The sequence below is a fragment of the Notamacropus eugenii genome, chromosome 4, assembly GCF_028372415.1.
Source record: "Notamacropus eugenii isolate mMacEug1 chromosome 4, mMacEug1.pri_v2, whole genome shotgun sequence".
NCBI lineage: Eukaryota > Metazoa > Chordata > Mammalia > Diprotodontia > Macropodidae > Notamacropus > Notamacropus eugenii.
Genome location: NC_092875.1, coordinates 19,313,104 through 19,338,541, shown reverse-complemented (window position 1 = coordinate 19,338,541; position 25,438 = coordinate 19,313,104). Strand labels below are relative to the sequence as shown.

Sequence of the window (25,438 nt, the reverse complement as noted above, 5' to 3'; positions counted from 1 at the left end):
GGAAGAGACTTTAAAACCATAGAGCCATTGCTAAAGGAGATCATATAAACTCATACAGTAGAGGTGCAAGGGATATCAGAGACTGATGAATCCAACTTTTTCATTTTGCAGATGAGGAAACTGGGTAATTTGATCTGAGATGTGATTTGAATCCTGGTCTTCTTGATTCCTACACAAGTTTCCCTTCCATTGCACTACACTGCCACTTAGATTCAGGGCTGACTTGTTAGGGCATCCTCATGAATTTTTACAGTGTAATAACATCTCAGATGTTTTGATGATACGATATTACTTTTAAGGAGAGCATCAGTACGATTCAAAAATGAGATTGTATTTTATTTTTTTTTCTTGTTTCAAGGGTCCCACATTTAAAGACCTCACAAAAACCTAAGTGGTCTGATTTTTTTCTTCCTTGAAGATTTCAGCAGATGAATCTGCCCTATTCTCTCCTTCTTTTGGCCATTTTAGTAATTGTTGTCATAACATTAGGAAATTCTTCTTTATGACCCTCCACAGTTTCTTCTTTCTTTAATTCAATTTATTCAAGAACACTTTCACTTGTCAGCCAGAGGTGTACTGGAAAGGGTTTAACAACCAGCTCTCTGGGGAAAAAATGCACAAGACAAATTTTAAAATTTAATCTATATTATTCATATTTTATTCATCACTCTAAAGTCTAGAAGTTCAACATAACAAATCAGACCTTGATTTGTAGCTTAATGATTTGCTCTCTGAAGCTGGTTCAAGCTGACTCCAGCACACCCCTGGACACAGGTGTGGAGAATAGTAGCTTACTGTTGCTCAGATACTCAGAAACAATTAACTCAGGAATTTGGGAATCTCTTTTAGGGATACATACTGCAAGTGATTCATGCCTGTCCATCCTCTGAGATGATTGTCTTTTTAAGACAACACCATGTCCTTCTATAAATTCACCCCAGAAACAACCCACCCAATATAACAGAAACTTTCCTCATTTTCTCCTGACATTTTGAGGGTACAGTGGAATCTCTGATCTCTCCATCTCTCAACTCTTGTTGAGACGAGTAACCAGCTCATCTTTCATTCTTATCATACAATTATTTGATGATATGTTTTACTCCTGTTCTTTCTGGATGCTTATATGTTATATGCTGACACCTTTTCTCCCCTACCATGGACAAGGGCAGTTCTTATATGTTATATGTTTCTATCTTTTCTACCTACCCTGGACAGAAGCAGCTAGGTGGTAGAGTGAATAGAGTTCTGGGCCTGCAGTCATGAAGACCTGAGTTCAAATCCTCCCTCAGATATTTGCTAACTATGTGATTGTGATCATATCACTTAACCTCTGTTTACCTCAGTTTCCTCAACTGGAAAATGAGGTGAAATGTTAATTCCTATCTACCATAGCTGTTGTGAGAATCAAATGTAATATTTGTAACATACTGAGAACAGTGCTTAACAAATGTTCCCTTCCTTCTTCATAGATCTTTGTTATATATTGCAGCCTGTTCACACCCATCATGGACCATGCTTTTGTGTGTTTTGGTTCTTTGGAGATTGTTCTATTTCATGTTTAATGACCATACTCCAATACCAGTAGAATGTTGGTACTAAGAAAGCTAGACCTTTGTTTTCTTGGGATGTATGAGGTCATTAAAATGCTGTGGATGGTATTCTTTAAAAAACTAAAGCAGTGGAATGAGAACTGGCTTTTGAATCAGAGGACATAGTTCAAATCCTACCACTGATACATTTCTTGTGTGACCTTTAGTTGATCACTCAACCTCTTTGGGCTTTATCTTCCTTCTTTGTAAAATGAAGAAGGCCTCTGAGGTCCCTACCAGCTCTAACTCTGATTCCCTGAAATGGAAAATATAAACTTTAAAGTGACATTGACATGCAACAGCATCTTCATCATCATCACCAGTTGATAATAGTGACATATTTAATTACGATAAGAGACCCAATTAATATTGGAGCTAGAAGAGACTCCCAAAGATCATCCTGTCCAACATACTCATTATGCGGATGGAAGGAAAAAAACCAATTCTTTATCAGGCACTGTGCTAAGCGCTTAAGAAATATTATCTCATTTAATCCTCACAACAATCCTCGAAGGTGGATGGTATTGTCTTTCCATTTTACAGTGAGGAAATTTGAGGCAGACAGAGTTTAAGTGGTTTGTCCAAGGGAGTACAGCTGTAAGTTTCCAAAGCTAGATTTGGGCTCAGGTCTTCTTAACTCTGGGATCAGCAACCTAACCACCGTTGCATCTGACTGTCTCTAACTCACTGAATAACTGTGAACAAATAAGTCTCATAGCTTCTCTGTGTTTCACTGTAGAATGTATGTTTCCTTACTTACAGAAAATGCATGTTGAATGAGAGGATCCTGGAGGTTCCTGCCAGCTGTAATAATCTATGTTCTACATTCTAAGGTCCTTTCAACCTCTGACATTCTATGTTCTGGGTTTTTTTTGTGTTCTATTATCTTAATGATAAAAATATTTATAATAATAATAATATTTGTAAAGTGTTTGGCACATGATAGGTACTATATAAATGCTTTTTCTCCACCCCCTGCCAACATCCTTCTTGTTTTAACTTCTGTTCTACATTCTGGAATTCCTGTGGACATTCTCTGTTCTAGAAAATCTACTGTCACTAACATCCCATATTCTGTATTTTCACAGCCCATTATCCTAATGTCCTTTCTAATTCTAGAAATTTCTATTTCTAAAAATTTTAATTTTTAAAGGCTTCTCCATGGTTTGACATCCCATGTCTGTTTACTAACTTTCCATCATCTTGAGACCTGTTTTGGCTCTAACATTCTGGGTTCTATTTTCTAAGGTTCCTTCCAGTTTGAGTGTTCCATGAGTTCTCCTGGAACTCAGCTTGGAACATAGATAAATAAATAGTCAAAGGCAACCATAACCCTAGGTGAAGGGCAAAGCTAAATACAGTAAGAAACACCTTAGCATGTGGTCATTACAATGGTATGGGTATGGACGCACATCCACACCAAATGGAGTTAATTAAGCTAAAACCACAGTAAATCTGTCAGGTTCATATTAACACGGTGGTCAAAATTGTGGGAAATAGAGTGTTTTTTCCAGAATAAATCCCACCTCTTTCTGATTTACGTTGACACCTGCGTAGTTACCACGGTTTTACAATGATCATTGATCAATCAATGTTTTATGACAAAACTATAATTTTACCACATTTCGCTCTTATCTAAAGTTTCCTCATTTGCTTAATTCCCAGAATGCACCGCAGTAAATCTTTGGGTCGGAGATATTAAGTAGATAATAAGAATGCCATGTTGGATTTGCTTATATTTTAAACTGTCTTTGCGAATGATTTATAATTAGGGCCAAATCTAAGACCAAACATTATTAAAGTCAAAACCTGCAATAAATTGACCGAGTCTGCTTATGCCTCTAGAAATTTATTGGGGTTTTACTACAGTATTTCCTCTGGTGAGACCAAAGGACTATGTGTCACAAATGGGAAATATTTATGCTTAGGGACCCTATTTGGAAAACAGCGAAGCCTCTCTTATGACATTGGCCAATGAGGTTGACACGCCGGTGTCCCTGAGAATGGAGTTTCAATGGAGTCACACTTCATGGGCTCTTAGAAGGACATGTGAATTATCACAAAGTAACCAGTTCTATGATCCAACCTACCCAGGAATCTTTCTCTATCATTTTTATGTCAACTGAGGTGCAGAAGGAAAGTTTGGGGAAGAAGCCAATTGTCCAATAAGATATTAATGTTAGAAAATGGAGATTGTCCTTTAAAACAACTTTAGACCACAAACAAAAAGGAGCTGAAAAAGGGTAGGGAGATCTTCATGGGGCAAGGTGGGAAAGTCCAGAGAATAAAAGATGACTGGTCTTGGCCTCATCTCAAAATGAAGTCTCTGAAAGCTCACCATTGAGAAACGGGGACATCAGGGACAGAGGGGGGCTGCAGGGGCAGAGGGAGGCCTTCCCCTGAAAAACAGGAGGGAATCTAAGCTGTTAAGAATATCAGATTTTAAGGTTCTTAATTCTACATGTCCTAGAATCTTGGGTTCTAAAGTCCAAAGATTCTAAGCTAAATAGGACCACAGTTGTAAGAGACCATTCTTTATATTACCAAGAAATACCATATACAGCTTGTATAATTTAAACTGTATACTTTTGGCATATTATTTGTTATACATTTTTGATACATTCTGATTTTTTTTTTGTTTGTGTGACCTTGGATGAGTCATTTTTACTTCTGTGGGACTCATTTTTCTCATCTGTGAAATACATAGTGCTCATTTTCTACATTCTACATGGCACTTTGATAGGTCATATTCTAAGGTGCCTCCAGCCTCTCATATTCCCTGTTCTCAGGCCCCCCTAGCTCTGACATAGACCCCTCCCAGCCCTAATATGCCCTGTTCTGAGGCCCCTCCCAGACCTGACATTTCATGTTCTAAGGTCCCTCCCAGCTCTGATATTCTCTGTTCTAAGGACCACCCCCCCAGTTCTGACCTAGTCTTTTCTAAAGTCCTTCCCAGAAAGCATCCTTACGTTTTTCATCTCATCCACATGTAGCACTCCCTTGACCACCACATCATTCTAGTTGCCTACCTCTGGACACTCATATCTGTCAATGTTTTCCCTATGTTCTTGTGGCTAGAAGTGAGCATAATACTGAAAATGGAGTCTAACCACAGCTGAGGTCAGTGATCTCCTCAGTCCCCTAGTTCTGGGCACCAGTCCTCTGAGCATGGCCTCTACGACTGACTGTGAAGTCAGATGACCTGTGCTAAATACTGAAAGGTTCTGTGATTTTCTGCCTGTATGACTTGCAGCCAATGATCACACCTTTCTGAGCCTCAGTTTCAGTAAAAGAAAGTAGTTCAGCTGGATGACTTCTCAGGTTCCTTCTAGTTTGGGGATTTGCTGCTTTTCTGGAAGGTGTTTAGATTGGAGGTGGGGGGCTATGGGAAAGGAATGCAGGGCACACAGCAAAAATGGAAGAGAAGGAGTGATGGACTTGAGGCAAAAGCCCTGGATTCAAATCCTCACTGCTATTAAACTCCTTGTGTGACCTTGGGTGGTCATCGCCTTTCTGACCTCCAGTGACCAGTGAAGGAGGTACCCAGATAGTCTGTACATGAAGGGATTGCCCAGATGATCTGTATGGCCCCATCTAGCCCGAAAGCTGTGATCCCCATGATTAGGGAGTCTGATTTCAGAATAGGGAGGGGAAAAAGAGAGATTTCATTGACTTCCTTGGCTGTACCAACTAGGCCCAAGTGTGCTTGTGTGTGTGTGGGAATGGACACATTTATGTTGGAAAGAGATGGAAGATAAAAATGTCAGCTTTCTGAAACTGCTCACCCGTCCAAAAGAAGGAGCTATTAGGCTGTGTTATGTACCTAAAGACATGGACCTTCTCCTCCTTAGAGTGGGGGGAGGGAGGAGGGAAGTGCTGAAACATTAGGCATGGGCAAGTTAATTAGGGCACAGGAGTCCAGCAAGCAAGGGAGAAGGGGGGCAATTTGCATAACAACATTTACATAATGCCCTTCTCCAATTGTGCCAGCACTCAGGCAGGGGAGCTGAGCCAAGGGGGGTGGGGAGGACTATTAGTGAGTGTGTGTGGTGGAAGGGGGTTGGCAGATGGGCAGAGTTAAGGATCAGGCCTGGGGGAGGAGGGGAGAGCTGAAGGGTAAAGGAGCTCACCCCTCAGCGTGGTTATGGAAGAGTCAGAGCCTTTGGACTGGACGAATCATGGGTCTGGGGGCTGCTGGCAGCCAAGGGGGTTTTGCCATACCCATTATTTTACAGAGGAGCAAACTGAGGCCCAGGTTAAAGGAAATGACCAGAGATTATCCGAGGCTCATTCTAGTTCTCCGTCTTCTACTTTGTAAGATTTCTTTCAGCCCTGAAATTCTATCAACTATAAACTATAAGCCTAAACTTCCTTTCATTAAAACAAAACAAAACAAAAACCTCAATTCTTTCTTCCAAGGTGCTTCCTCTGGCATTCAGCATTCAGTCAACAAGCATTATGAAGTGCTTACTGCTTGCCAGCACTGTGCTAAGTGCCAGGGATGTAAATTAAAACAAAAAGAAAGGCATTCCTTCTCCTCAAGGGGTTTCTATTTTTACACATAAAAGGGCTAAAAGGGGGAGGACAGGTTCTAAGAGGGATATGAGGGCAAAGTTCAGAGAATAAAAGATGGCAGTCTGAGTCCTATATCAAAATAGAGATTACAGAAAGACTTCACCATTGGGGTCAAGAAGAGGGGAGAACACAGGAGAACGAGTGGGGAGGGGAGGGAACAAACCTTTATTAAGTGCCTACTGTATGCTGAGAGCTTCTTGGCAAATATCACATGTGACCCTTAATACAACCCAACTCAACCTCAATACAAACCAAGGAGGTTGGTGCTACTGTTATGATCTCCATTTTACAGATGGGGAAACTGAGGTAGGGGTGAAGTGACTTTCCCCAGGTTACCCAGCTAGTTAGTGTCAGAAGTCGGATTTAAACTCGTCTTCTTGACTCCAGGCTTGATGCTCTATCCACTGCCATCTAGCTTGAAAACAAAACAAAAACAAAAAACTAAAGCTTTTTGGCAAAGTCCAGAGAGTGAATCTGTGTTTTAAGGTTTAGTTCTGAAATTTTATATCCCAAACTCTGTCCCAGCTCTGGCTTTCTCTATTCCAAGGTCGCTTCTACCTCAGACATTCTCTGTTTTCATAACATTTTCAACAGTGACATTCCCCCTTCTGTTTTCAGGTCTCTTCCAGCTTTCAAAATCCAACTTTTCTGGGATGCTTTCCAGGTCTGACATTCCATGTTCTGTGCTGTACAGTCCCACTCACTTATGACATTATTCTGTTGCAAAGTTCCGTCTATGTTCTATGTTCTGATTCCCTTCCTAGGCTTCCTATGTTCTAGGGTCTGAGATCCCTTCTAGATGTAACAGTTGAAGTTCAGTGTTCTGAAGCCCCTCCCAGCAAGGACACCCTAGGTGATTCAAAGATCTACTGGGACTTCATCGGAGACATTTCTTTGTCCCATGTTCCTGGATGTTGCCTTTCCCCGCACCCATCCCCATCCCCCATTGCCATGTTTAATTTTATCCTATCCCCTTTGCAAGGACAAAGTATATATTTTTATTTTAATTTATATCACCTGAAACATTTCCAAGTTTCACTTTGAGAACCTGTCAATATTAATGACATGTGGCATTTTAGGTACTTTCATGCTGGTGGGGCCTAAATTTATTGTCGCTTTATGTCACTCGGTGCAGTGCACCGAATGCCAGAAGTGTTATAAGCAAAGACAATTTATGTTCAGTTTGGGGTGAGGTTAAGAGAATGGATACAATCAATTTTTCAGAGACTTTTAATTCCTGTGTTCACGCAGCAGGTGTGCATTTGGCTCTCAGTGGGGCCAATGGGAGAGCCCCGAGTGCTCTTGACTGTGGTCAGAATTGCTGTTCCCAAGTACAGTCAACTGATGCTCACTCGGTGAAAAAGCCCTAAAAGATGTGGGATCAGGGGGTAACATTAACTCATACTTAGTGATTACGACCCTGGGGAATTTTTAGTGCTTGGAAAGCAAAGCCACTCTTTTGGTCCTGTTGGAGAGACACGTTATAAAAAAGATTCGATCCAGAATTATCTCTATGAACAGAGGAATTAGAGCCAGGTAGGGCCTCAGTTTAGCCATTAGAACTGAATATTACCTTAGGATATAGAATGTCAGTGAGAGAGGGAACTGACTCAGCTTTAGTACAGAGAGCATAGAATGCCAGAGTTGGAAGGAGCCTTAGAATCTAGGCTTGCAGAGGCAGACAGAACCTTAGGAAATAGAACATAATATAGTAGAGTTAGAAGGGCACCTAGAACAGAGAGTATAGAATGTGAACCCTGGAAGGGATGGGAAAACACAGAAAATGGATTTCTACAGGTGGAAGGGACCTTAATAAGTAGAATATAGGCAACTAGGTGGTATCATAGTGCATAGAGCACCAGATCCAGAGTCAGGAAGACCTGAGTTCAAATTCAGCCTCAGGCTCTTTCTAGCTGTGTGACCCTAGGTAAGATACCTCACTCTGTTTGCCTCAGTGTCCTCATCTGTAAAATGGGTTGGAGAAGGAAATGACCAACCACTCCAGTAGCTTTGCCAAGAATATTCCAAACGAGGTCATGAAGAATCAAATAGGACTGAAATGACTGAATAACAACCGAATGTTAGAGTTGGTGTGAATAGGGAACACAGGAACAGAAAGCTTTCTTTAGAACCTAGAATATTGAATGAAAGATGGAAGAAAACTTAGAACAAATTGAATTAAGTATCTCATTTTGCAGAGCAGGCATCCAAGGTTACGATGGGGAAGTGATTCATTCAAGATCACAAAGTTGTTAAGTAATAGAGCTAGGAGTGTGTCATGGTTGGGAAGCTGTGACCCTGGAACCAGAAAACCTGGGTTCATCCTGCCTTTGAGATTTACTACCTTGGTGACTTTCCTTAAGTCTCACAGGTGACTTAGGGGAAGTCGCCTCCTAAGCCTCAGTTTCCTTATCTGTAAAATGAGGGGGTTGAATTTTAGTTGACCTCTTAGACAAGTCTAAATTTATAAGCCTATGGTCCTATTACTTCAAGTCTAGTGCCCGTAGGCTTCAGAGGGAATAAAATCGAGCTCATTACCCTGGGATCAAGGACAAGTTCTTTCTCAATAATAATGACTATTACTTATATAGCACCTAAACACTTATGTATGGATCATTCGATTCTCACAACAATCTTAGGGAGTAGGGGCTAGTAATATCTCTATTTTGCAGATGAGGAAACTGAGGATCAAAGGTCAAATAACTTGTCTAGGGCCTAGTAAATCTGAGGGTGGAATGAACTCAGATCTATTGAGACTCTAGCTGTGTGTGTTCATCCTTTGCTGCCGAAGAAGACCATGCCATCAGAGAAATGATGATATGACTTGCACTTGACTTTGTTTAGAGTGAGGGAGGGCTGTGCAGGTCACCAGCCTTCACTTCTCCTCTAGAGCCATCTGAACCCAGTGACCAGATATTCATGAGGATGACTGGAGATGAGCCAGGATGAGGCATTTGGGATTAAGTGACTTGCCCAAAGTCATACAGCTAGTGAGTGTCAAGTGTCTGAGGTGAGATTTGAACTCGGGTCCTCCTGACTCCTGCACTGGTGCTGTATCCACTGTACCACCTAGCTGCCCCCTGACTCTAGTTAGGGTCTAGAAAACTGTACATTCTGCCATTTGGTGGTTATTCTAGTCTTTAGTTTCATAAGTTGTCAAGTGAGAAGTTTGGAATAAATCATTTTTAAATTCCTTCTCAGCTCTGACTGGTTGTTCAACCACCAGAGTTATAAGTAGGATTTTTTTTTTTTTGCACCTGGTGCCAATGTCACAAACTTCTGCCAGGACAAGATTCACAAAAGTAATGATGGTGATGCTAGTGATGAAGAAGATGATGATGATGGTGACGATGATGATGATGGTGACAATGATGATGTAGCTAGCATTAATGTAGCACTTTAAGTTTTGCAAAGCATATACCTATATTGCCTCATTCGATTCTCATGACAACCCTGGGAGTTAGATACTTTGATCATTCCTATTTCACAGATGAAGAAACTGAATCTGAAATAGGCTAAGTGACTTTCCCATTGTCACACACTTAATGATTAACTGAGGGAGGATTTGACTCAAGTCTTTCTGACTCCCAGTGTAGTATAGTATCCCTGCAACCCAGACGTGTCAAACGTGGTCAGAAGTGGATTAAAATGTAATTGGAAACTATTTAACAAAACAAATAAAAATACGATTAAAACATCGGTAATATTAATAAGTAGTTTTCTAAGGCAATATCCAAGTGTGCATGATTTAGTGGCCATAATTTCTGTTTTAGTTTGACTCCACACCACTCAGCTGCCCAAGAACATCCCCCTCAGGAGAATGAGGACCCCAAAGGCTGTAGAGACTAAGAGAGAGAAGACCATAAGGTTAGACTATGGATAGGAATCAGAGAAATCTATGGCTCTTGGCTCCCATCTTTCTCTGTGCTCTAATCTGGGGCATCATGTCCAGCCAGGGACTATGTCTGCTTGGTAGTTTCCTCTTGAGCTGTCCTCCATCTTTATTTCCATATTCTGTATAGAGGAAAGGGAAGCATGTTTCATTATTTCTCCTACAAGACTCTGTTTGATTAATTAGTCGAATCTCAGCTAAGCTTCCTTTTATTTCTGGTTTTCATTTTTGTTGTGTTTCTTTCACATCATGTCCTCCTGGCTTAGCTTTCTTTTCTCCATATCAGTTCATTCATGTCTTCCCATGTTTCTCTGAATTCCTCATTGTCTTCTCATTTCTTACAATGCACAAATATTCCATTCTCAAAATACTACAGTTTATGCAGTTTCTTTCCATCTCATACTCCCTTATCTTCCCTCCCTCCTCTCTGCTTTGATTTGATTAAGCAAGTGTTTTACTTTGTGCCCTGAGTTGGTTGGTTGTCCTCCTTGGTTCTTGAAGATGACCAAAATGACACCACTATGTTGGGGTCAAGGTAGAGTGTGTCCAACTGTGGCTGATCAGACCAATGGGAGCTCTGAAGGCTCTCCCACAGGCCAGGCACAAATACTCCACATGAACATTTGGAATGGAGATGTCTCGGAACTGGCAAATACAAATCTAAATTAGTGAATGCTTGTTGGTTAAATAATGGATGGGTTTCTGAATTCTCACTGTGGGGGCATAAAAAGAGGAATAGTCTTTGCCCTCAAGCAGGATGGCATGGTATAGGGGACAGATAATTGGCACTGGAGATAGGAAGACTTGTGTTAAAATCCTCATATGACACTTATCATGCAAGATCACGAGCAAGTCACTTAACACGAGCTACATTTTCCTTAATTTTAAAAAATTAAAATAAAAATTTAAAAATTTAAAGTTTTAATCATAGTGTTATTGGGAGGTTAAGAAATGGTAATGAATGTTAAGTAGCACGTGTGTGTATATATATATCATTATAATAATGATGGGGCTTATAGTCAGCTGCAGTATAGAGTGTGGGTTGGGCAGACAAGACCTATGTATAAACAATCACAAGAGTATAAGCCAGAATGGGGGAAGTGAAGGCTCAGGAGACCTGGCCAAGGTACTCTAACTAGAGACCGGTTCAGTCAAGGGGCCAGGGTTCAGAAGGCTTCAAGGAGTAGGAAGCCATGGACAAGATTTTGAAAGAGAAGAGGAAGCAAACTTTTGGAATTCAAGGGGGATTCTGGAAGCAAAAGCACTAAGAGAGAAAGAAGTAATTAGGAGAGAGAGGAGTGGTTATGTGATTTAGTGGATAGAGTGCTGGGTCTACAGTCAGGAAGACTCAAGTTCAAATCCCATCTCAGACACTACTTTCCAGCTGTGTGACCCTCAGGAAGTTACTTCACTTCTGTTTGCCTCAGTTTCCTTATCCAAAAAAATAGGGATGACAACACGTACCTTTCAAGGTTATTGTGAGGATTGAATGAGATAATATTTGTAAAGTCTTAGCGCAGTGCCTAGAACATAGTAAGTGCTTAGTAAATACTTATTTCCTTCCTCTTCCTTTGCTTCTCATCCATCTCTGTCTTTTCCTTTTTCTCCTCACCCTGTCTCTGCCTTTTGTCTTTCTGTATCTCATCTCTATCTCGCTCTGTTCTCTTTCTCTCTCTGTGATTCTCTTTCTCATCCCCTCTGTCCCTTTCTTTCTGTTTCTTTCTTCTTTCCCTCTACTTTGCCTCTATCTCTTGCTTTCCTCTCTCCTCTACTCTGTCTCAGTCTTTCTTTTTCTCTTTCTTTCTCCCCTCTCTTTCTCCTCTGTTGCTCTGTCTCTCTATGTATCTCTGTATTTCCCAGTCTGTCTCTCTCTTTATCTCTACCTCTTTTTCTTTTCCTCTTCTCCTCCCTTTCTCTCTCCCTCCTACCCTCTTCCTTATCCTACCTCCTTTTTTCTCTCCCTCTTCCTGCCTCCCTCTCTCTTTCCTCCTTCATGCCTCTCTCTGTCTCTCTTTGAGTTTTTCTGTTTCTCTCTCTCCCTCCCTTCCTTTCTCCTCCTTGCTTTTTCCTCCTTCTCTTTCTCTGTCTCACTCTTTTTCCTCTGTTGCTTTGTGTCTATATATGTTTCTGTTCTCTATCTCAGTCTCTCTCTTTCTCTCCTCTCTCACTCCTTTCTCTGTCACTGTCTGTCCTTGGTTCCTTCTCTATCTCTTACACACACAATCACACACTCACCCCATCAAACCCATTCCTGTCCGTACTGCTTCTGAATTGGTGTTTGTCACTCATCCTGGCAGCTTAGTAATCACCATTCTCAGCAGAAATTCCTTCCATTTCATTATGCCCAGCAAGAAGTACTGGGAGAGGGGGGAATCTCATTTCGCTGTGATCCAATCCCCAAGAGAAGAACTTTGCATTTTTCCTATGAATGATGGGAAGCCCCCTTCCCCAACTGGGGAGAACAGGGATTAAGGATAGAAGCTTGTGGCAAGATTTTTACTTGGTTTTCACGCTCTCCATTTTCCTTTTTTTTTTTTCTGAGGTCGGCCCCATGGACATCTTGCCGTACTTTAGTCACTAATATCATAATCATAAGTAATAAATGGTGTGTTCACTTTATAGGTTACACAGGACTTTTCCTTCTATGGTCTCATTTATTGCGTATTCTGTAAGTTTGAGTCTTAGAGAGTTGCCTAGGGCACTCAGAAGTTAAGTGACTTGCCCAGGGTCATTCAACCAGTAATTTTGCAATGTGGGACTTAAGTCTGAGGTTTCTTGACACTGAGGTTGGTTTTCTATCCACTAAGCAGCACCACTGATCATGAAGGAGATCTCAGTTCCATTGGTAGCTGGGGAAGTAGTCAGGATAAAGATTGTGATTTCCACTGGACAGATGAAGAAACACGAAGACCAGACAATAGGAGTGAATTATAAACAAAAACTCATTGAATGGTGCATCTGGAAGAAACTTTAGAATACAGTTTGCCTTAACTAGCAGGAGCCCCAGAACATGGGATGTGGGCTGGAAGGAACACTAAAACAAAGGTAATCAGAGTAGGGAGGGTCCTTTTAGTGTGGAATGTCAAAGCTAGTAGTGACCTTGGAACACAGAAAATTTGAGCCCAATGACTGTAGGAACATAGCCCACACGATAACAGAGCTGAGAGAGGCCTTAGAACACATAATGAGAGACATAGGAATGCAAGAGTCGGCAGAGACTTAGAGTATACCTTGTCAGAGCTGAGCAGGACAAGAATATTTAAGCTGAAAGAAATCTTAGAAATCATCAAGTCCAACTGATTCATTTTTACAGAAGAAGAAACTGAGACTCTAAGAAGGGAAGGAACTTGCCCAGGTATCCTGAACCCTGAGCCAGTGTTAATCTCTAAATCCTGTTGGTTATCAGCTTTGATTTAGAAAGTGATCTACTTGGGCACTAAGGATCCATGTCCAGAGTTTCTCTGAGCCCCTCGCAGCTGCCCATGAAACATTCCCCTCCCCAACCCTTGGTTTGTGCCCCCTGGTGACTTTAGGGACCCCAGGAAGACAGAGGGAGAAAGGATTGCAGTATTCATTAGGAGACAATCGGCTCATCTGTTATTAATGGGCCTTTTGATGGCGGGCCAGGGTTGTCAGCCTTCCTCTCCCTGGTCTGTCGTTATCTTCTGGAGGGGAGCTTGGGAGCATGGGTGGCGGGCGGATAGAAATAGAGAAATATGCAGATCACACCATTAAATTTTTATGTGAATTCAAAAATTCCATGTTGACTCCGGTGACGCAACTTGGTATGAAAATTTGAGGCAAAGTACGTTCATTGTTCCCGAAATCAAATGGCTGAGCAGTCACTAATGAGGCAGACAAGCCTCTCACTCATCCTCAGAGGATTTGAAGGCAAGAAGAGGGAAAGAATATCACTACATTATTCATACTTTCTTGTTTGAGTTTCAAATCTCAGGGAGGCGTGCGGAAGGGGGGAGGTGGTGTGTGTATGTGTGTGTGTGTGTGTGTATATGTGTGTGTGTTGGAGGTGCTGGTGATAGGGGATGCCAGTGGAAACATTGGGGAGAAGCCTTATGCTGGTGACCAGAGGGGGTCTAGATGCCCATGGTCTGTGTTTAATTAATGGGGCTGTATTCTAAATTCATTCATTCCCATTGGCCAAACTTCCTAGTACGCATCTCTTTGAGTCACCAATGCTAGTATGAGCCAGGCCCTGCAAAAACTGGACCTAGACAGGGGTCTAAGACGAGGTCAAGGCAGCAGTCAGTTGACTAGCATTTAAAGAATACCTACTATGTGCCAGAAAGATAAAAGACAGCAGCAAGGAGAGAGAGGTCTGAAAGGGAGGTACCTTTGCCTCTGTCTCACCTGAGATACTCTCTACTGTCCTATTCTCTCTCCCATCATTGATCCACTGACCTCCTCTAGTCTAATGTGACCTTTCCCTTCCAGAGAGAGCTGGATTTCTAAAAAGTCCAGCATAAACTGAAGATACTTAGTTCAGAGGAAGGCACTACTGATGGTGGGGTTACAGGCATGGCTACAGTTTGGTGGAAGATAGTATGACTTTTCTTTCTAGAAATGACTTCCTCAAATCGTATTGTGTACATGACTTGTCTTGCTGGGTATCTTCCACTGACTGGTGAGGCTAAATGGGGGTCATGGGATTTAGAATGGAAAGGGACAGTAGAGACCATCTACTCCACTCTGTCCCCATTTTTACAGAGGAGGAAACTGAGACTGCCTTACCCAGTATCATTAAGGCTTTCTGTCTCTTTCCATTGTCACACACCACCTCTCAGAAACTATTCTTTCCATTTCCAGGATGCTGTAAGTGAATGGACTCACTTAATCTCCAAGACAATTGTTCAGAGGTGATAGTTTGAGGTAGAGATATATAAGTAGTTCTTAATCCCATTTTACAGATAAACCAACTGAGTTCCAGAAATGAACCAACTACTTATTTAAAGCCACATAGAAAGTTAATATCCAAGAGCGAATTAGAAACCAGGTGTTCAGGTTCCCCATTCATGATTCTTATCATGGATATCATGTTTCTACAAATCTACATTTTGGTAGAGGGGGCCTAAAATCAGGAATTGTAGAATTCTAGACTTTTATCAGCTAACTGGAAGATGATTAGGGGGCAAATTTTAATGGGGTCTTCAAGAGAAATTAACCTTGCTTTTCTGGTTACCCTGTTGTCGGACTGTGCATAGAGCAGGAAGGGAGCTCAGAGAACATGTAATCTTCTCATTTTATGGAGGAGGAAATTGAGGCATATAGAGCCCTAAATTGTACAGGTAGTGACAGGGGTTAGTGGCTGGGAATTTGAACTCAGATCCTCTGACTCTGTAAGCTAATACTCTTTCTTTTATACTACACTGAATCTAGAAGAAAGAGTTTTAGATCATAGAAGGGATGAAGATAATAGAGAAATTGTTACAAGTCTTGAGTGCCATTCATTCAATGTATGTTTAGCAAGCCACTTCTCTCCATTGCCCTCCTTTTCCTCCTCCTAAAAAGAGATAATTGTGTAGACCAGTCTCCTGGATCCCTTCTAGGCTAATGTTCTAAGATTCTAAGACATTCTGAGGTCTATGTTCTAAGAAACTTTCTAACTCAGGCTTTCTACGTTCTAAGGTCACTACCAGCTCTGATATTCTATGCCTGAGATACTCACATGGCATAGTGGGTGTGGGGTCAAGGGACTCAAGTCTGTATCCACTCTCTTTCTTTACTAGTTAGGACTCAAGAAAGACCATGAACCACTTGGAATCTCAGTTTCTTCACCTGAAAAAAATGAAATGAGTAGACTAGGTGAACTCTAAGAGACTTTCTTGCTCTAACATTCTATAAGCCTATGTCCTAAGTCCTGTTTCTGATCTAAAATACTACGTTTTCTGGTCTAAATTCCCATCAGCTCTGAAATTCTGAGTTTTAGGGTTCCTTCCAGTGTGGCATTCTGTTATAATGTCCCTTGCATCTCTGATATTTTATGTCCTGAGGTCCTTCTCAACCGTGATAATTTATGCTACCGAGACTTTCCCATCTTTAAAACCCTATCTTCTAGGGGACCTCATGGTTCTGACATTTTATGACTTACGGTCTTTTCCAGCTCTAGCAGTTTATATTCTAAGGCCCTATTCAACTGTGACATTCCTTTTCCTAAGGCCTCAGCCCTCTATGTCATCCTCTGTTGTACATTCCCTTCCGCTTATGATTTTCTATGTCCTAAGACCCTTCTCAGCTCTGACTTACTGTACTTCAAAGTCTTTTCGAACTCTGACCATCTGTATTCTAAGGTCCCTCCGAGGTGAGACATTCTTTGCTCTATGGCCCCTTCCATCTCTGATATACTATGTTCTAAGGCCTCTCCTCTAAGGGCTAACATTTGAATGGTTCTTTATGTTGTTATTAGGACATCTTTGAAATAATCTCCCTCCCATTTCTTGCTTTGTGAAGCAGTCCCGATTCTGAGTGTCCTGACTCTTTGCTAATACTCCTCTTGAAACTGGGCACCAAACCGTCAATCAGTAAACCAATAAACATTGATTAAGTGCCTACTATGTGCCAGGTACCATGCTGAGCTCTGGGAAGAGGAAGAAGAGACCCCTAAAGAGGGGCGGGATCTTGACCAGTAGCTCAGGGAGCACCGTATACGGCCTAACTGTTGACCAGGTGCCCAGCATAACTAACAAGCAGATTCCCCTAGTACTTTCTGCATTTTGTAATTATTATCCAACTATAAAAATCCCTTCTCCCTCCTGCCAACATTATCTTAGTAAACTTTACGAGTGCTCGGGAGGTTAATGCAGAGCCGTAAATCTGCAATGGGTCGAACAAGTGAGAAGAGAGGAAGTGTTCATAAATCTGTTGGAATCGCTCCAGTTTGTTTATTTAATAAAATACCATTTCATAAAAGTGCGCAGGGCATCATGGTAGGCACCTCTGAAGGCTGCATGGAAGGTGGACACAAGACAGACCACCAGGCATCACGCCATCCATGGGCACTGCCACCAGTTCTCTCTGGGACCCTCAGCAAGTTCCTTTTCCTCTCTGGGACTCAGTTTCATCTGAAAAAAGGATTCGATTGGAGTTGTTGCTTTTGGAAGCTCCTTCTAGCTCTGCAGTGATATGATCTGTGAGACTAAATGATTTCTAAGGCCCTTCTTTAAACTTCTGGTATTCTGTGTGATCAGAGTTATTCCAGTTCTGATGGTCTGTGTTCTAAAGTCCCTTTCAATTTTGACTTTCTGTGTTCTAACGGACAGTCTAGCTCTTACATTCTAGGGTTGTGAACCCTGTTCTAAGGCCCCTCCCAATTCTGACATTTTCTATTCTAATGTCTCTCTCACCTCTGACATTCTAAGGTCTAAAGCTCTTTATTAGGGGTCTGACATTTAATATTCTATAGCTCCTCTCAATTCTGTCATTCAATAGTCTAAAGTCCTTTAGGATCCTCAGAGTGCCTAGATTCTCTGTTCTGAGGCCCCTCCCAACTCTGACCTTCCCTATTCTAAGGTCCCTCCCAGCTCTGACCTTCCCTGTTCTATGGCTCCTTCCAAATCTAACATTCTGTGTTTTAATCAATCTTCCACCTCTGGCCTTTTATATTTTGTTGCTCCTGACACTGTTCTATAGTCTTCCACATCCAAGTTCTAATTCTTTGAAAACCCCTTGCCCTTCAGTGGCTTGATAGGAAAAGTTACAGCTAATTCTCTACCCTAAGTCTGAAGTAAAAGTTGAGGCCAAATGGTGATTTGCCTCAAGTAAAACAAACTAAAGATAGAGTTCAGGTCATCCCAGAGAAATAACCAATTGATCTAAACAGGGGACTGATGAACTGGTTCATTCACCATTATCTTGAGCAGGGCCAAGAGTACTACTTTGGATAGAGTCCTTTAGAGGTTAAAAAGATTCACGTTTGTCACAACATATAGTGAGACATGACTGGCTTAGCAGTTGAAGAGTTGGCCTTTGAAGTCAGGAAGACTTTTATTCAAGTCTTCCCACTGACACATACTGTCTGTGTGACCCTGGGCCAGTCCCTTAATGTCTCAGGGCTCTTGACAGCTCTAGAAGAAAGACTAAGAATAAGCTAAGTCAGCTGCTTGAGTGCCATCAGGCGATTGATTGAAAGCTGAAAGAATGGGAGCTTGGCAGTCATCCAGTCTATCCCATGCCCCAAAGGTAATATCTGCCACAGTATACAAGAAAAGTTGTCTGATGCTGAGCTTACAGCCTCAAATCTCTCCCATATTGTATCTCCTCAAATCACTGAAGACCCTGGGGAGGTACTCCAAACTTGCTTTCACCTGAAAGATGGGTAGCCAGGGGAATAACTGCTTTGGGTTCAAGGGACATACTGGGGATATACTTCTGAAACTATACCTCATGAGTCCCCACTGGTGAGCTTGCCTTTAATAGTCAGCCAGTTTACACAATTAAAGCAAAGGCATTTGGTGTGATAGCATATAGAGAACAAATATTCTTAGTATCATAGAGCTAGGGCTAGAAGTGATCTTAGAGGCAGTCAAGTCCATTAGCCTCATGAGGAAACTGAGAAAGACACACGTCAAGTGACTTGCGCAGGGTCACACAGCTACTAATTGTCAGAGGCTATATTTGACTTCCTGTCTTCTTGACTCTAAGGTTGGTGCTGTATCTATCGAGCCACCTGGTTTGCCCCAATGACATTAAGAACACTGATTAACCAATGGTCAGATTGGGTAACCATACGAGAGATGAGTAGAGAGGAACACATATGTCTGAAATCATTTGATTGGGGTTCCTTGATCAACTACCTTCTGACTATAGTTATTCTTGTGTTTATTGAGAAACTGAAGTCTAGAGAGATAAAGTTGCTCACCTAAAAGGTGCACATTTAATAATTAGAGTAAAAATTTTAATATATGTCTTTTGACTCCAAGTCTCAAATGTCTTTTTCCACCATATTATGTTGCCGTCCTGTCATGTTGCCTTTGCTAAGAGTGGAGATGGCATTCCCTGAGTCCTCCACACTCTCTTACCCTTCTCCATTTGGTCCTAATGACATGTATATGTGAGATGAACACATCTAAAAGAATGGTTTGTGGTCTAGGACTGTGGATAAGGGAGTCTAACACATTGGGGAACATTCTAGTATTGGCTCCCACACTTTCTAGCTATGGGGCAAGAAACTTGAACTCATCTTTAAAATGGGAATTCTTCCATTTGTGCCATTTATCTGCCACTGGGTAAGTCACTTAATCTCAAAGCACCCCAGGCAACTCAAAGACTTTATGTTGAAGTGCAGGTACTGATATGCATTGGCAGGAGGAGTTTCTTCACTGGAAGTTCCCCATTATTGGGTCAGCCTCGCCCCATCTCATTTTACAGATGAATAAAATGAGACTCAGAAGTGCTTTGGGGCTTGACCAGTGTTACTTAGATCGTAAATGTTGGGACTGTATTTGACTTTTTGGACAAAAGAGCCATTCTAGTTACCACTAATCCATGCCTGAGGCAGAAAGTATGACCTTTCTTTCCCCTTCCTTCCTTCCTTCCTTCCTTCCTTCCTTCCTTCCTTCCTTCCTTCCTTCCTTCCTTCCTTCCTTCCTTCTTTCCTTCCTCTATCCCTCCCCCTCCTTCTATCCATCACACCATACTTGATATAAACACTACAAAGACAGAAGAGAAAACAGCCCATGTCCACCAAAGGTTTCTATTCTACTTCTGGGGATCATCTCCTTTTAGGTCATTCACCTTGATAACTGGGTGCTAAACTCTGCTGTTTCTTGACTGCCTCTTAAGCGATACCTGTGAGGATTGTCATCATTCTAACTTCGGCAGCCTCAGGCAAAGCCTCACTTGCCTTTCTCTAGCTGTAGGTCTGGTTGAGAGGCAGACACTTTGAAAATCTCAAAGTATCATAGAAATAGGAATTCTTATTCTGGAACTCAGTGATGCTCACCAACCCACATGGAAGTCAGACCTCTGACTTGGACCTCGGTGGCTCTGTCGGCTAACCCAGAGACCTAAACGTCACCTACGCAGTCTGAGTGAGCCCTGGCAGTCTGCCTGCCACAGCCCTTCCCATTGGAGAGTTCCTGGGAGTCCACGATGGGCCCATGGCACAGCTGAGCTGAATCCACCCAGGATTTACATATCTTGTCCTCATCTCCCCCTCACATCCACACCTATTTCCCACACACATACTATCCCTTGGTTCAGCAAGGCAAATTCCCCAGCCATACCCTAGCAGGTATGTAGATGATGGAAAGTGAAGATAGTGAGCTGGAAAACGGGGGTTTCAGTAAGATTGATGCAAGCTCTGTTGTTATGGAAACAGAAGGGACAGGCTCAGGGCCCTCCCCCCAGCCATCATCCCTGGAGCTGCTGCTCCTTCATTCTGTTCTCTGTGGAATCCATACCCTTTGAGCAAAGACAAAGGGTACTGGCTGGATCTGGCAGGACTCAGGGTGAAGGAGAGAAAGCCTCAGGAAGGATCCAGGGGATCCAACTCCCAATAGACAAGAGACCCCACTTCTCAAGCCCTGCTCCCTTCCCCCAAATAAGCTCATGTATTCAGGTAAATGCTCTGGGTAACAGCTATTCTATCAAATGTCAGAGAAGGAAGGAGTCTTAGAGCTCAGCCCTCTCATAGCGTAGATGAAGAAGTAATAGCCCAGAAAAGGGAAGGGATTTACCCCATGTCACACAGCAAAGTTGTGACCCGGATCTCCTGACCCCAAGGCCAGGGCTGTTCCTGGTCCAACACATAGCCATAAAAACTGAAACTGTGGCAGGTGTGTGTGTGTGTGTGTGTGTGTGTGTGTGTGTGTGTGTGTGTGTGTGTGTGTGTGTATGTGTGTGTGTAACAGAGTTCTTGGAGTTGTAAATTCTGGACAAATTTGCCCCTTGAATTGCTGGCTGCTTCTCTTTTCCTCCTCCCTCTGCTCAAAATTAGCTGGCATCCCTATAGTCCCCCAAAGTTTTCAAAATGGCTTCCATCTATTATCTGTAGAGACAGGATGGTATAGTGAACAGAGAAAAGGATTATGCAGTCAGGCAGGCAGGCAGTTGCTAACTGTCTCACTCTGAGTACAGCACTGAAATTCTCTGTTTCTCAGTTTCCTCATCAGTGACTTCCAAGGCCCCTTCCAGCTCTCCCTCTATGATTTAGGATTTTATCTGAGACTCACAACTCCGTGATATAGTGAAGTAGTTTTCTCACATTTAAAAAGACCATCATAACAGAGTTGCTGTTGAGGCTCAGTTAAGATCCTAGAACACAGCGAACTGGGAGGAACCTTAGAAATCACGGAGCCCCACTCCTCCCTTTCTTTTGACAGATGAGGAAACCGAGGCACAGAGAATTTAAGTGACTTGCCCAAAGTCACAGAGTACCTAAGTTTCAGAGATGGGACTCAACTCAGAATGTCAGAGCTAGAAAGGACCTTACAGATCATTAATCCAAGTACCTCATTTTCCATTTGAGAACAGAGACCAGAGAGGCCAAGGGCTTTGCCCAGAGCCACACAGGATGGAAGCATAAAAGTGGGGGCTCAGATACATGGAATGTTAGAAATTGCCTAATATAATCTCTGCATTTTATGGAGTTCTTTCCACTATGTCATCTAGAGAGGTGGTAACAATCACATTTTTTTATGTGAAATTCTTCTAATTTTTACCAAGTGATTGAGCCCAATATCTCATGGGATACTGGCCATACTGCCACGAGATAGGTCAGATGTTATTTTTCCATCTCCAGGTGAGGACACAGAGGCTGATAGAGGGGATGGGACTTGGGTCAGGTAATGCTGCGGTGAGGGTTCTTAACCTGAGATCTGTGAGCTGAAAACATTGGGCTTCCTTAGTCATCATTTGCATTTTATTTCACATATTTCAAAATGGAATTCAGAGAAGGAGATCCGAGGCTTTAGGAATCTACCAAAGGGTCAGCTCTGCTCCTTTAGGAGATAGAGGGAGGCCAAAGGCAGGGATAAAGGGCTTTCCAGATTCTGGCTTCTTGTAAGGCTTTCTGCTCATTCCCCTCCCTTTCCTGATTGTCCTGCTGCCCTCTGTTTATCTTGTCTTCAACTTTTCTATGCTAGGATGTCAGCTTCTTTCTAGCTCTTGGGACAGAATCTTGGCTTTAGACTTAGAATATTATTCTTGGTTACAGCCACAGACTCATAGAACGCCAGGGGACTTCTAATCCACAATGTAAGACTTGGAAGAGCCATTAAAATAGGGAGTGCCAGAGGTGAGAGGGGCCTTAGAACAGGGAGCCGGGAGGGGCCTTAGAACAGGGAATATCAGAGCTGGGAGGAACCTTAGGAAAGGAGATGTCAAAACTGGAAGGAGCCTTAGAACAGGAAATGTCAGAACTGGGAGAGGATGTCAGAGCTGGGAGGGGCCTCAGAACAGGAAAGGTCTGAGCTGGGAGGGATCTGTAATACTGTTCATTTTACAGGCGAGATAATGGAGGCTGTAAGAAAGAAAGGCTAACAAGTGAGTGTTAGGGCCAAATCTTTATAACTCCAAATCTTTTAGCATTTCAAAGTTGTCAAAGTAGTTTCCTTACTACAGCCCAGTAGGGCAGGAAGCCAAAGGATGATTATTTGCATTTTATAGACAAGGAAACTGAGGCACAGAATAGTTCCAGAACTTGCTTAGGTTGTCTGTCTTTGAATTATATAGTAGGTGTTTACCTGCTGATCACCCAAGGCTCCTGACTCACTACCCAAAACTTTCATCTGCCTTTAGGGCCTTCCCTAAACCAGGAACACCACAACCCACAACTTTGTGGTCTTGGCCACAAGTTATAAGAAGATATTTTTTCCCAACCAGCCAACTTAATTTGTAATTCAGGCCTCCAGTGTCATAAAGCTTGAGCTGCTCCCACAATCTTGGAAACCAAATTCTTCTGAATTAAAAAGTGCCTGGAGTCAGGATTCCATTTGGATGGTAGCATGCAAATGCCTCTTTTTAAGGAGGAAATTGCTTTGAAGTTACTATTTTCCAGGCTTTGATAATAATCTGCTTAATGTCTTGTGTCAAACTAATTGCAGCATAATTACCCTGTTTTTTTTTTTTTTTTTAATAACAGGTACTTTTAATTGGTGCAGGGTTAAACAATTCTGTTGTAAAAACAGGTTGCTTTACATTCATGGCTAGAGTTGACTAAGAACATGGATAACCTTGTAATATTAAACACCTCAGACAATTGAAGAGGGTGTCTCTGGGAAGCATGAGGTCTTCTCTCTGGGACTTTGACCCCTCTCTTTATGCTACTTCTTTCTTGCTTGTGTGACCCTAGATAAGTCACTTCCCATCCCTGAACTCAGTCGCCTGCCCCCCCTCACCCCCTCCTTACATTGAGAGGATTCGATCATCTCTATTATCTCTCTCTTTTTGTCTCTCATAGAGGTAAAGGGAAAAAACCTGGTAGGCGGGTCAAGAACCGCATATGGCCAGAGGTTGGGGAAGAAGGAAGAGAGAACTGGAGTCAGAAGACCTTGTGTGTGTTGTCTGACCTTGGACATGGTGTCTTATCTCCTCGGGCCTCAGTTTTCGCATCTCAGTTCTTTGCCACATCTTTATAAGGGCAGGTCTTCTTTGCTTTTCCCTAGGATCTGGGACTCCATATGCTCTCCTTTTCATACCAGAGCATGATGGATCACAGGACAGGGCCCAAGACCAAGAAGTCTAGGGGTCTGGAGATGCCATAGATGAAGTCAGACTGTGGGCAGATCCTAGAGAATCAGGGATCAGCCAGAACAGTATTTAAGGGCTAGGCTGGGGAATGCCCTTCCCCATGGGACTGTTCTTCACTCTATGGGCACTGCCCTCTGAGATAGGGGTGGGATGGCCCTGGGACACAGTTACTGTCCAGATCCTAAAGGGAGGCTTGTCATGTTATTGGCCCTTCTTAGCAATGACAAATATCCATATAAACCTGAAACAGTCCTCACTCTTCATAGACAGTCTAGAGGTTTATATGGAAAAAGTTCCATCTCAGTCCTTCCTGTCTTTGAAGAAAGTAGGGAGGCGTGAAGATGTTACAGCACCTCTCTCCCTTTTCTTACCTTTCCATTTCTCCATTTCCCTTTCTCCCTCTTTCCCATTCTTCTAGTCTCAGACTCTTAATCTCTGGAACAAAGATCAAAACAACTTGGTAACTGTTCTTGGGTCCCTTATGATCTCATCCACCATTGCTATGACTAAAACGCCCCTCCCCCACTGACTCCTCAATATGTGTTATCTCTACCATAGAATGTAAGCACTCTGAGAGCAGGAAGTGACCTTGCTTTTGTACTTGTATCCATACCTCTTAGCACAGTGCTAGACACATAGGAAATATTTAAAATGCTTTCCCATCCACCTGGATGGATCCATCCATCCATCCATCCATCCATCCATCCATCTATCCATCCATCCACCCATTCACACTCTCTCTCTCTCTCTCCCTCTCTCTCTCCCCCTCTCTCCCTTTCTCTCTCTCCATTGTCCCTGCTGCTTCCTCTCTCTCCCATCTCTATTTCTCTCTGTCTCTCTCTCACCCTCTTTATCTCTTTCCCCTTCTTTCTAATCTCTGCTCTTCCCTCTTGCTTTGCTTGACCTTCTCTGTCCAGCTTTCTCTCTCATCCCTTCTCCCCTCCCCTCTTCCTCTATTGTCTCCTCCTCCCCCATACCCCCTTTAGCCCTATTTCCCTTTCATCCTCTTTTCTCTCTCCTTGCTGCCCTCTCCTCTTCCTGTCTTTCTCTCCCTCTCTTCTCCTCTATCTGTTCATCTTCTGCTCCTCCTCCCTCCCCCTCATTCTCTCCCCTCCTTCTCTGTCCTCCTCTTACCTCTGTCTTTCTCCTCCTCCCCCTCTTACTCCCTCAATTTTCTCTCACTTTGCTGAGATCTTACATGCTTATTCATTGTCATTTCAGTTTCTAAGTCTCTTTTTCCAATGAGGAATATGACAAAGATAATGAAAAAGATGGAAAATAGGCAGCAGATAAAAGATTTATGGAACTGGGCCTGGAAAAGAGAAAACCAAGGGATGACGTGATCAATATATGCAAGTATAGGATAACATTTGAATGAGTCAGATGTGGATAAATTCAAGTTCTGCAGAGAAACAACAAGATGAGATCTTAGAATCATAAAATAAAGAATGTTGGGGCTGGGAGGGGGCTTAGAACAGGGGGTGTCAGAGCTGGGGAGGGGCCTGAGAACAGGGGATGTCAGAGCTGGGGAAGGGCCCTAGAACAGAAAAAGCTAGAGCTGGGAGGGGGCTTAGAACAGGGAATGTCAGAGCTGGAGGGGCCCTCCACCTGGCAAAAATAAAAATGGTAGGTCACATTTAAGGTATGCCCTCTGACTTCAACTCTAGACGGTCAACAT

The 25,438-nt window shown here is 42.6% G+C and overlaps 1 long non-coding RNA gene across 1 annotated transcript; it reads right to left on the bottom strand.

Moving 5' to 3' along the window:
- Positions 1-338: 338 nt before the first annotated feature.
- Positions 339-24,190, bottom strand: LOC140498058 (uncharacterized). Its single transcript, XR_011964990.1, has 3 exons — positions 24,132-24,190; positions 15,740-15,849; positions 339-602 (listed from the first exon to the last, which is right to left on the bottom strand). It is a non-coding gene; the product is annotated as an uncharacterized lncRNA (long non-coding RNA).
- Between the last annotated feature and the right edge of the window lie 1,248 nt (positions 24,191-25,438).